Source organism: Podarcis vaucheri, assembly GCF_965113315.1.
Source record: "Podarcis vaucheri genome assembly, chromosome: 1".
NCBI lineage: Eukaryota > Metazoa > Chordata > Lepidosauria > Squamata > Lacertidae > Podarcis > Podarcis vaucheri.
Window position 1 is genome coordinate 45,018,014 of NC_138759.1, and position 9,410 is coordinate 45,027,423.

Genomic DNA, 9,410 nt, shown 5'->3' on the forward strand with positions numbered 1-9,410 from the left:
TCAGGGGCTTCGGTGGGCAAGGTCCGTGGGCACCAGGGCCCGCTGGACCGAAAAAACCAACCTGGAGCCTGGAGCTCACTTGGCGAAGCCCGTCCGTTGAGCCGGTCGGAACCTGCTCTCTCTCTACGTGCCTGTCCCGGTTCTGTGTCGCTGGAGAGAGACAAGTTCTGGGGTCCGGAGCGTATTCTTATTACCTCAGTTCTGGCCTTTTACCTCATAAGGGGCCTCCTTCCTCCTCCTCGTCCGGGGTTTGTGAGGGTGGGAGCAGCTCGCTTTTCTCTGCCTCCAGAGCCGCAAACTTGTAAGCGGGCTACGCCTGGAACAAGGGGGTCGAGAATCGCTGCGTGGCCTCGGTGGCCAAGCCAGGGCCACCCCCTCCTTTCCCCTTCTCCTACCTCCCCAAAGCTGGCAGGGAGCGACGGCTTGCTGGTGAGGCCCTGCACGGGCGAGGTGCTCCAGGCACCCGACGCTGTGCAGCGGCCAAGGCTGTGCACCGCCTCTCTAGTTCTCGAGCGGGTGGGGTTGGCGAGGCATTGCTGCGGGTACTTGGGCCTCACTGGACATCCCAGTGGCGAAACCATCTCCTGCCTTCTTTCCAGTGTTGAGAAGTGGGTTGGGGGTCGGTGCGCATTTTCCAGGGGGGTCCTCTGTAGCTCCTGTGCTTTTCAAGGGAAGGCTGGAGTTCGTCGTGCCTGCAGCCGACTAGCCCGGCCTCTAGTCAGCGTTACTGCGCAGGGCCGATTATGTGTCCCCTTTTCTTTCTTGAGCTGACAGGGGTGCCAACTTGAATAAAATATCGTGGGGACCAGGTAAGCCCCACCCCACATAATCGATCACATGACGCATTTCCCACATGCTATTTGAATGGCGATGCTCGTCAACTTTGTGGGGCCCCGGCCCCCTCAAATATTTTATTGTGGGGTCCGAAGCCCCCAGGAGTTGGCTTCTGTGAGAGCTGTATCTCTTGTTGATTCAGCTCCCATTTTCCCTTGTCTTGCACTTCACAGCTTTCATGTGCCTGTGTGTATCAGAAATAGAACAAGCCATATGTTTTTGTGGGGATCAGGAAGGCTTTCGCTGTCCTGTTTCCATACTCTTATAAGTGGACATATTTCTTTCCATTATTGTTTACTTTTTCTGTGAATTTTGCTTTTTAAAAAAGAAAAACAACCCCGGGTCTTATTTGCTTCTTACAATTCTGTGTTTAATAAGTAACACATACAAGCAAGAATGACAGATCAGCTGTTTTCTTAAAGAAGTCAAGAAATAGGAGCCCATCTGCAATGAAGAAATAAATTATGACTAGCTTTGGGAAAAAACATTGAAACATACACTATGAACAAGCTGGCAGATCTTATGTAGAATTGCTGGTGAGCTTCAGCAGATGGCTGGAGTGCATTTTGAATGCATTAATTTGTATGCACTGTATCAATTGCTATATAGACAAAGAGCAGCTGCATCTTATTGAAGCAGATACTGCAGAAATATATATTTTTTAATTGCATACTTAGGAGATTCTATTTATACAGCTGCCAAAATGTCTTTGAATGGAAAAGAGACAGATGTGAAGAAATGGAGGTCTAATTCAAACTGCCCCAAGTAAGGGTCTATCATTTTTGGCGAGCTTTACTGGCAGAGTCAAAAACTGTAGTTGCCAGCCCACTTTTCTATGAGCCAAGCCCCTTTCAAGCCTTTCCCAAGGGAAGAACTAGTGGAAAGAATGCCAGGTTGCTGTCACTGCTTGAAAATGTCCCAAACCTTCAAGCAACAAATCAAGCACCCTCCCAAGGGAAGGGCCTGAGGGTAATGTGGTCAAGGCTTGCAAGCCTTTCACACAGTGGTGCACAATGTACTCCACCTGCCTTTCCCAAGAGAAGGGTGGATGGGGAGAGTAGCCAGTTGGGTGCCACTGTTTGAATGTCCCCCAAGTGCCTTCAGGCCAGTGGCATAGCTAGCCACTTGGGCACCATGCGAGCAGGGCGAGCAGGGCACAAAGCCAGAATCCCAGCGCCTGAGGTGTTACGTTCTGCTCAGGCGTCCTGCAGGCCCGCGTTGCTCTTTCAAGCAGCGCAGAGCCTGCAGGAAGTCTGCCCAATGCTTCCCCCTCAGCTGGAGGGTAATTGAGAGGGAGGCAGTGGGCAGAGGCCAGTCCCACAGTGCTTTTTGGGGCGTCATGGTGTCTGCAGGCGCCCAAGACACCATGGCTCAGGTTCGCTGTGGGCCCAGCACTGCTCGTGGGGCCAGCTCGTGCCAGTTGCATCCTTCTCAGCTGCCCTCCGGCGGCTGTGGGGGATGCAGCAGCTTGGCACCCTGCAAGCACAGCCCTGGTCCGCACTGTGCTCTGGGGTGCCTGGATTTGGGTGTCACCTTGGGCTCCAGCACTCAACACAAATACACACCCCAGCTTCTGGCAAGGACACTGGGAAATACATGGAAAAGATGAAAGCACTAAAAACTGTTATTTTGGCAACCCAAAAACCTGGGTGTTAGTGATATAGACATTTCCCCTGGAAAAAATTAATTCCAGCTTTGAAACTGCCTTATTTGATAGATAATTGCTAATTCATTTTATAAAGCAAAGCAATGCATTTTTATGGCCTTTCTGACACCAATGGGACTAAAATTCTAAAACTGCTGATCTCTTCCTAAGTCTATCTCCATCTTCTTGTCATCTTTGCTGGCATGACACAGACACCATTTTGCAGAGCTGGTGGTTGCTGTGTTGAGATTGGGCCTTGATCCAAGGCAATTGGGATATTACGATATATACATATATACATATACATACATATATATATATATATATATATATATATATGCAGGTTTTGGTATCTTCGGGTGTCTTCCCGTGTAAGAGTAGGGGTGTCTGGGCGACGTTTCGACGAGGTCTCACTCGTCATCTTTAGAGCCAATGAGATATCAGCATATGCACAAAACCCTCCACCTTTATCACTTGAGCAGTGATGAAAGCCACCACCAATATTAATTGCCCATCCTCTCTCAATGGCCAGTTTCCCTGCCATTATTGTTCCTCCAGTTTGAGTTCTCAGGGGCCTCAGCACCTTTCTCTGAACAAGGAAATTGGGCAGAAAAAGAACAGGTGGGATTTCTGTAATTGTCGCCACAACAAAGGACCACTGAATGAACTTGAGTTGAAAGACTGGGAGAAACTTGGTGGCTCGGAAACCCTGTGGTTGCTTCAATTGCTCCCAAGGTTTTTGTTTTGCTTATATATATGTATGTATTGTCCAGTAGCACCTTAGAGACCAACTGGGTTTGTTCTTGGTATAAGCTTTCATGTGCATGCACACTTCTGGATATATGGACTCTGTTCTGAAACTGTATGCCATCAGTGATCCTAGCTACATAAGTGACACCACAAACTTTCTGAGGAAAATACAATCTTTGAACAGGTATCTGAAGAAGTGTGCATGCACATGAAAGCTTATACCAAGAACAAACTTAGTTGGTCTCTAAGGTGCTACTGGACAATTTTTTTATATATATTTTGAGTGCGTCAGACCAACACAGTTACCTACCTGAATCTAGAGGAATGGAGTATTACGTTGTACTGATATTGCAGCCATTGCACTTGAGTCTCAGCGGTGCTGTTCCATTATTAGATCTTGCTTTAAATTAGATGAAGTACAGAAATTACAATTTCTATAACAGCCCTTTACTGTTGAGTACTGCCAAAGTACCTGTTATAAGTAATTACATTTTACTATCATTCACTTCATTGGTTTTATTTACTATTTTAAGAAAGCAGAATAAAACTGCTTGGTACTAGAATCATTATAGCTGCTGACTAAACTGTGTCCTATTCCCCTGCTCTGCTCAGTGCAAAGTGATTATTTTAAAACATAGCTTCCAGTTTATATTTTGCTGAATGGAGTAGGGAGATAAAGCTTCAGATTCTTTTTTGGCCTTAGTCTTATTGATGACAAAATTCTGTAAATGAAGAAGCACTGTTCTGGGAAATTGATTTGCATCACAAAATAGTCCTGGGCACCCCCTTCCTCCAAGCTTTACATAATGCCATGTTAGCATCATGATAATGTATTAATACATTAAACATTTCAGTGTTGCTGTTCAGGGTGAAGGGGATTTATATTATTAATTGGGTGAGTAGACAACCTGCTTTGTGAATGTAGCAGTGATTTCAAAAACACAAACCTGTTTTTAAACCTTGCATTACAGTTTCAATACCTTGACTTGCATCTTCACCTTCCATGGGTTTTCATGTGAGTTGGGTATAATTCCATCATGTCACTGGAAAATCTTGCATTATTTTGTTATGAAAATACTCTCAGATATGTGGAGAGGTGACTAGAACTGAAAGTAGTACGTATAGCAGCCACGTTCTCCCACTCTCCCCTTCCTACTTTCTTATTAGTTAAGTAGCTCAGCATTTCAGTTACTGTAATTTATCATGAGAATTGTCAGAGAATTTAAATATGCTTTAAAAATTTCTTGAGTAGTTAATGCGGTTTTATTTTTAAAATGAAATTTCAGAGTGCAAGATGCTATGAGAATTTAAAGACCATCTTAAATGGCTAGAAATTTCTAAAGGTGCTCACACTTCTTTGCCTTTAAAAATATTGTGTATTGCAGAAAGTGAATAAGCACCAGAATGCTGCTGTTTGTGTGTTGTATGTGTGTGTTTAATTGTATGATGAGCACCCCTGCTCACAGGTGATCCATCATTCTACTGCTAGACTTGTCAGCTTTGCATTCTTAGGACCCGAGTGTAGTCCTTCCCTTTGAAATTTAATTAGAAATTGCAGATTTTCTGATCTTCTCTATTTGAAACACTCCATTCTTTCCCCAAGAATTGCATATTACTTGATTAGATAGTAATTGGAGGGAAATGTAACCCTTTGTGCTTCTTTAGTTATGACTGCACTGTTATAAGCTGTTGAAGAAATGCAGAGGCTCTGAATGAAAAATGCATTCATTTGAGTATTGCATTTCTGACTGCTCAGTGAAGGCTAGGCAAATGTGATCTTGATGAATTATACCCTGATGTTAAATGCATTGGCTTGAAGATAAGAGCTCTTTCATGCCGTACACAGCCCGCTACCACTGTATGGAGCAATAAAGACAAGGTCCAAAGAAGGAATTGTAACTCCAAGCAAACAGTGGAAAGGTACCAGGAAGGCAAAATCAATTGGTAGCTCCTGTGCACATGTCCCCAAGCGTTTGGGATTCGCCTGTACCTTTCTGATGCTGTACATTTCAGAAGTGGTGTGCATAGCTTGTTGGGTTTTAGAGACTGTTGTAAATCATGGTTTGCCACTAATCATGGTTAGAAGCTTCTAGTTGTGTCACATTTGCCAGGGGCAGGATGAGAACAGGAGTGTGCAAGTCAGCTTCTTGTGGCATAGTTAGCATTGCATCTACGTAATCCCATTTATTACAATGAGCACTTCTATTTATTCCTTAAGACAAAATTTATGAGATAATTTATGCCTCATCGTGAAAGGACATTGTCTGTTATACTAGCAGGCTGTGCATTGTCATCATGATTTATACGGGTTCTGGCACCTCTTTGGTACGTTCTGGCACCTCTGTAGCATTGCAGCACGGGGGCACGCTGCTCAGGGCTGCGTGCCAGAGGCTGCGGGTGGCACTGCACTCCATGTTGAGCAACTGAGGCTGTGAGTGGCACAGTCTTTAGCGCAGTGGCAGTGCAGTGAGCGGGCAAAGAAGAGAGTCCCCCCCCCCCCATGGTCACCAACTTTGGCTGGGCACTCCCCTAAGAAAAGCTCAGCAAGTTCCGGCACCTCTTTTCCTAGAAGAAAAGCCCTGGGTGGAGACTTTTTTCAATACTAGGAAGCCCAGTATCTTAGGATAAAAAGAGGAACATGTGATACATTTTTTTTCTGTGGCCTGAATTTGAGTTTCTTTCCTGTTGTGTGCCATAGGTCCATGCATGCACCATCTTGATTGGCAGTCAGAATAAGAAAATTATCAGAAAGCCAAAGGCAAGAGTTCCTGGTGATAAAGAGTTTCTGCAGCCATAAAGCAAAAGGTAAGTGTTGGTTTAACCCTTCTTTGGATAATATGAAAGCCGTTTGCGGCCTACCATCCTAGGAATAGTGTTTATGTTATACATTAAGTCTGCAACTTACACACATTTAACTAGTGTGCATTAAGCTTTACCACTTGGCAAAATAATAAAAATAAGTAAAAGGAGATGCACATCTAAGAAAAAAGACTTTGGCAATTGCACCCAATGTGTTTTGACTATACATGGTTTTGGCTTTAGGCACAATTCCTGGAACATAACCCCCAGGTAAGTTGTGGGCTTACTGTTCTTGGTTCAGATGAGAGCATACCATTTGGAGTTTTTACTAAGAAACTTAGTAGTTTTGCTGACAACTCCCTTCTCATGCAGTTCTAAAACCAATAACTATAAATAACCCCTTCCAGAATAAAGACACCACCCATGGAAGTTAGCTTTTTATGATATTGCTTGACTGATGTATGATTTTTAAAAGCTCTCAATCTTTTCTTACCCAGGGGAAAACATTCTTGTGGTTGCAGTCAAAGAATCAGGAGTCAGAAAATTACAGTAGTCTTATGCAACAGTAAGTAAATATGGAAAGGCGGTGTTAAGCTGAATTGACAGAAATTATTTCAGGTCCTTGGATAGAAATCTATAAATGTATAAAGTCGGATAAAAGTATCTGGGTGTTTTCCACTACCCACTTGAAAGCTTTTTTCCAGCGGAGGAGAAGTGGAGTCTTGGATATGTTTACACTGCCCTGCTCGGTTACCTAAGTGGGCTCAGCAGCGTCTCTCCAAATTCACTTCCTGCCAGCTGGACTGCAGGTTGACAGTTATCACTCTCTCTCACTAGATGAACGCATGAGAGAATGGCAACCCAGATTTTCCTTTTATTTTTTCTTCCATCAGTCTGCCTTTCTGTGCTCCCCCCTTTCTCCATCTTAGCAGGATGAGTCTGCCAACCCTCTCTGGAGTCATCCGACAAGGGGGGAAGGAAGCTGGGTCTCCCATTTCCCCTCATGACATGAAACCAACTCATAGTCTAAGTGTGCTGTATTGAAATGATGAAACACTCACCAACTGCTCACAGTTTCTGTTTATTCTCTGAGGTTTTCTTCCTCTGGCAATCTTTTTATTCCATTGCAATATCTGAATTAATTAGCAGTTATCCCTGAAATAGGTTTATTTCATACATCTTGAATGATATACCAGGTAGACTTCTAGCATAATAATAACTTCTAGCACTGCTCATAATGTATTTAGCATTGGCCACAGCAATCAAGATCTGTTCTTGGTGTGTGAAACCTGAGGGGCCCCAGAATAAGAACTGCTTGGAATACTATGGGGGGGGGGCGGTCACAGGCACTGTAATTCACCTGTAAAACAATTCCTCCACATCTTTAAAAGTTCCAAGGTTCCCATAAAATGTATATGTGAAGTCAGTTTCAACTTAATTTAGAGTGAAATTACTTTCTCTTTTAATTAGTTAATTTGTGTGTGTATGTTTCCAGGTCCTTTCCTGTCGACCCAACACAGGCTGCTAAAGGAGCTTTGACTGCTTCTGGTGAAGAAAACTCCTTCCTTTATCTCCATGAGGGAAAATGAAGAAGCACTGCTTATTTTCTCCTCCACTCCTTAACATGAATTGGAGATGTAAAGCCTGTATTATAGAAAAAAATACTACTGTCCTTGCAGAGCAACTGAAATTAATGGCTGACATTTCACTGAAACATGCAAACTTTTTGTTCAGAGTTTTTGCACTCTATAAATGATTTTGCATATAGATAGAGGCATAACCCTAATTTGATTGGCATTTCCCCTTTCAAACTACCTTGGTAAAATAACTGCCTACTCTCAACATAGCATTTAGAGAAGCGAGCAAATTGATATATCCTTGAAACTTGTTACACAAACCTTTAAAGAAAATATTGTGCAGAAATAAAAGGATATACAGGTGTACTTAAAATGAGGAATAACTTCTTAAAAAGGAAAAAAAACAGCTTGCGAAATTGCCCTGTTGGAATTTTTCTCCTTTTAAAAGTAGCCAATTTATAGGTGTCCATCTTGATGCCATTATGCGAAGCAGTTGAAGCACAGTAGCATTTAGTAATTTTGTTCACTGTTTTGAGTAGACTATTAAAAAACAAAACTTGCATATATAAATTTACATAATTGCTGGAAAGGAGAGGTGATCCTATGAGTTGCTGCTTTTCTAGCAAGATCCTTCCCAAGGGGTTGAAATCTTGAAACCACCCCAGGAGCAATGGGTTTTACATGGTATCCTCAGTCTTCCTAGGGAATTCAGCAACAAAAGGAATAATACCTTTCTCCAAGCTTTTATCCAAAGGCACCAACTGATAGTGTAAAATATATGTGAAATTTCCCACCAGTTGGATGAACAAAGACAACACATGCTCAGAAAGGGCTTCTTCACTAATTTTGTGGGTCACTCAAAGTTAAGGTGGAAATTCTGTTTCTAACATGTTTACAAAAGATGCTTTGTCTCAATTGCACATGATTCATATAGGACATTTTCTTTAGCATGGAATAATAGCTGATTTATTAGCCACACCTTGCAAGGGTAGATTGATTCCTGGTTTTAGAAAAGTCTCCCCCGCTTCCTTATGCTGAAGCCCTCAGCACTGCACCTTCAGTCTTACTGAAAATGTGAGTTTAAAATCTGCCAATGGCTTCAAAATATTTTCAATCTGGGTAAAAAAAATGGGAGTGCATGTTATAATGGTCAGTCTTGGTTATCAACATTTTCAGTGCTACTTGATGTCTGGTTTGATAGTTTTGAAAGGAACATCCCAAGCTAAATACTGGTATTTGCTCATCACTTAATCTTATGTTCCTTTTATATAATAAAAGATTCACATAAATACTTAGGAAAGCTTATTCAGATGCTTTCCTTAATTCAAATCAGGTTTTTTTTAAATGGGATGTTTAATTGAAGATTATCAAACAGGTAAATATTTATAACTACTGAACATAATCATATTTATGACTTGGGTCAGCTTGCTGTGGGGAAATTGTCATGGTTGTCATTTAGATTGGCTTTGAAGTATACTTAAATCCTAATTCAAATAGAAATCCAGAAATAAAAGTAGCTGGATTTCCTTCTAGGTTCTTCTGAACAGGAATTCCTGTTTAATTTATTGGGATTTTAGATATAGGGTTAGGCTTCTTAGTTAAACATTCTCTCATTCTGGAACTGAAAATTCAGAAGACATCAAGTGTAGTGATGATTTGCTTTTATGTCGGTAGACTTTATGTTGTCTTCCCTACGTACTTCTCTCAGATTTAATTTGTAAAAGAATATGCTGGCACAGAGTGAAAATGTTTAGTTTCCCTAAATTGTCAGGATAGATATAAGAGAAAGTGGCCATATCAGTTGC

The 9,410-nt window shown here is 42.2% G+C and overlaps 2 long non-coding RNA genes across 2 annotated transcripts in view; one reads left to right on the plus strand and one right to left on the minus strand.

The window, feature by feature from the left end:
* Window positions 1-2,790, minus strand: part of LOC309542727 — a 23,211-nt gene extending 20,421 nt beyond the window's left edge. Inside the window, exon 1 of the long non-coding RNA XR_014224390.1 lies at window positions 62-2,790. This is a non-coding gene — a long non-coding RNA (uncharacterized lncRNA). The remainder of the gene's footprint in view (window positions 1-61) is intronic.
* The window catches only part of LOC309542585, an 8,140-nt gene extending 162 nt beyond the window's left edge, over window positions 1-7,978 (plus strand). The window contains exons 2-4 of the long non-coding RNA XR_014224303.1: window positions 5,928-6,034; window positions 6,526-6,593; window positions 7,524-7,978. This is a non-coding gene — a long non-coding RNA (uncharacterized lncRNA). The remainder of the gene's footprint in view (window positions 1-5,927; window positions 6,035-6,525; window positions 6,594-7,523) is intronic.
* Window positions 7,979-9,410: the final 1,432 nt, after the last annotated feature.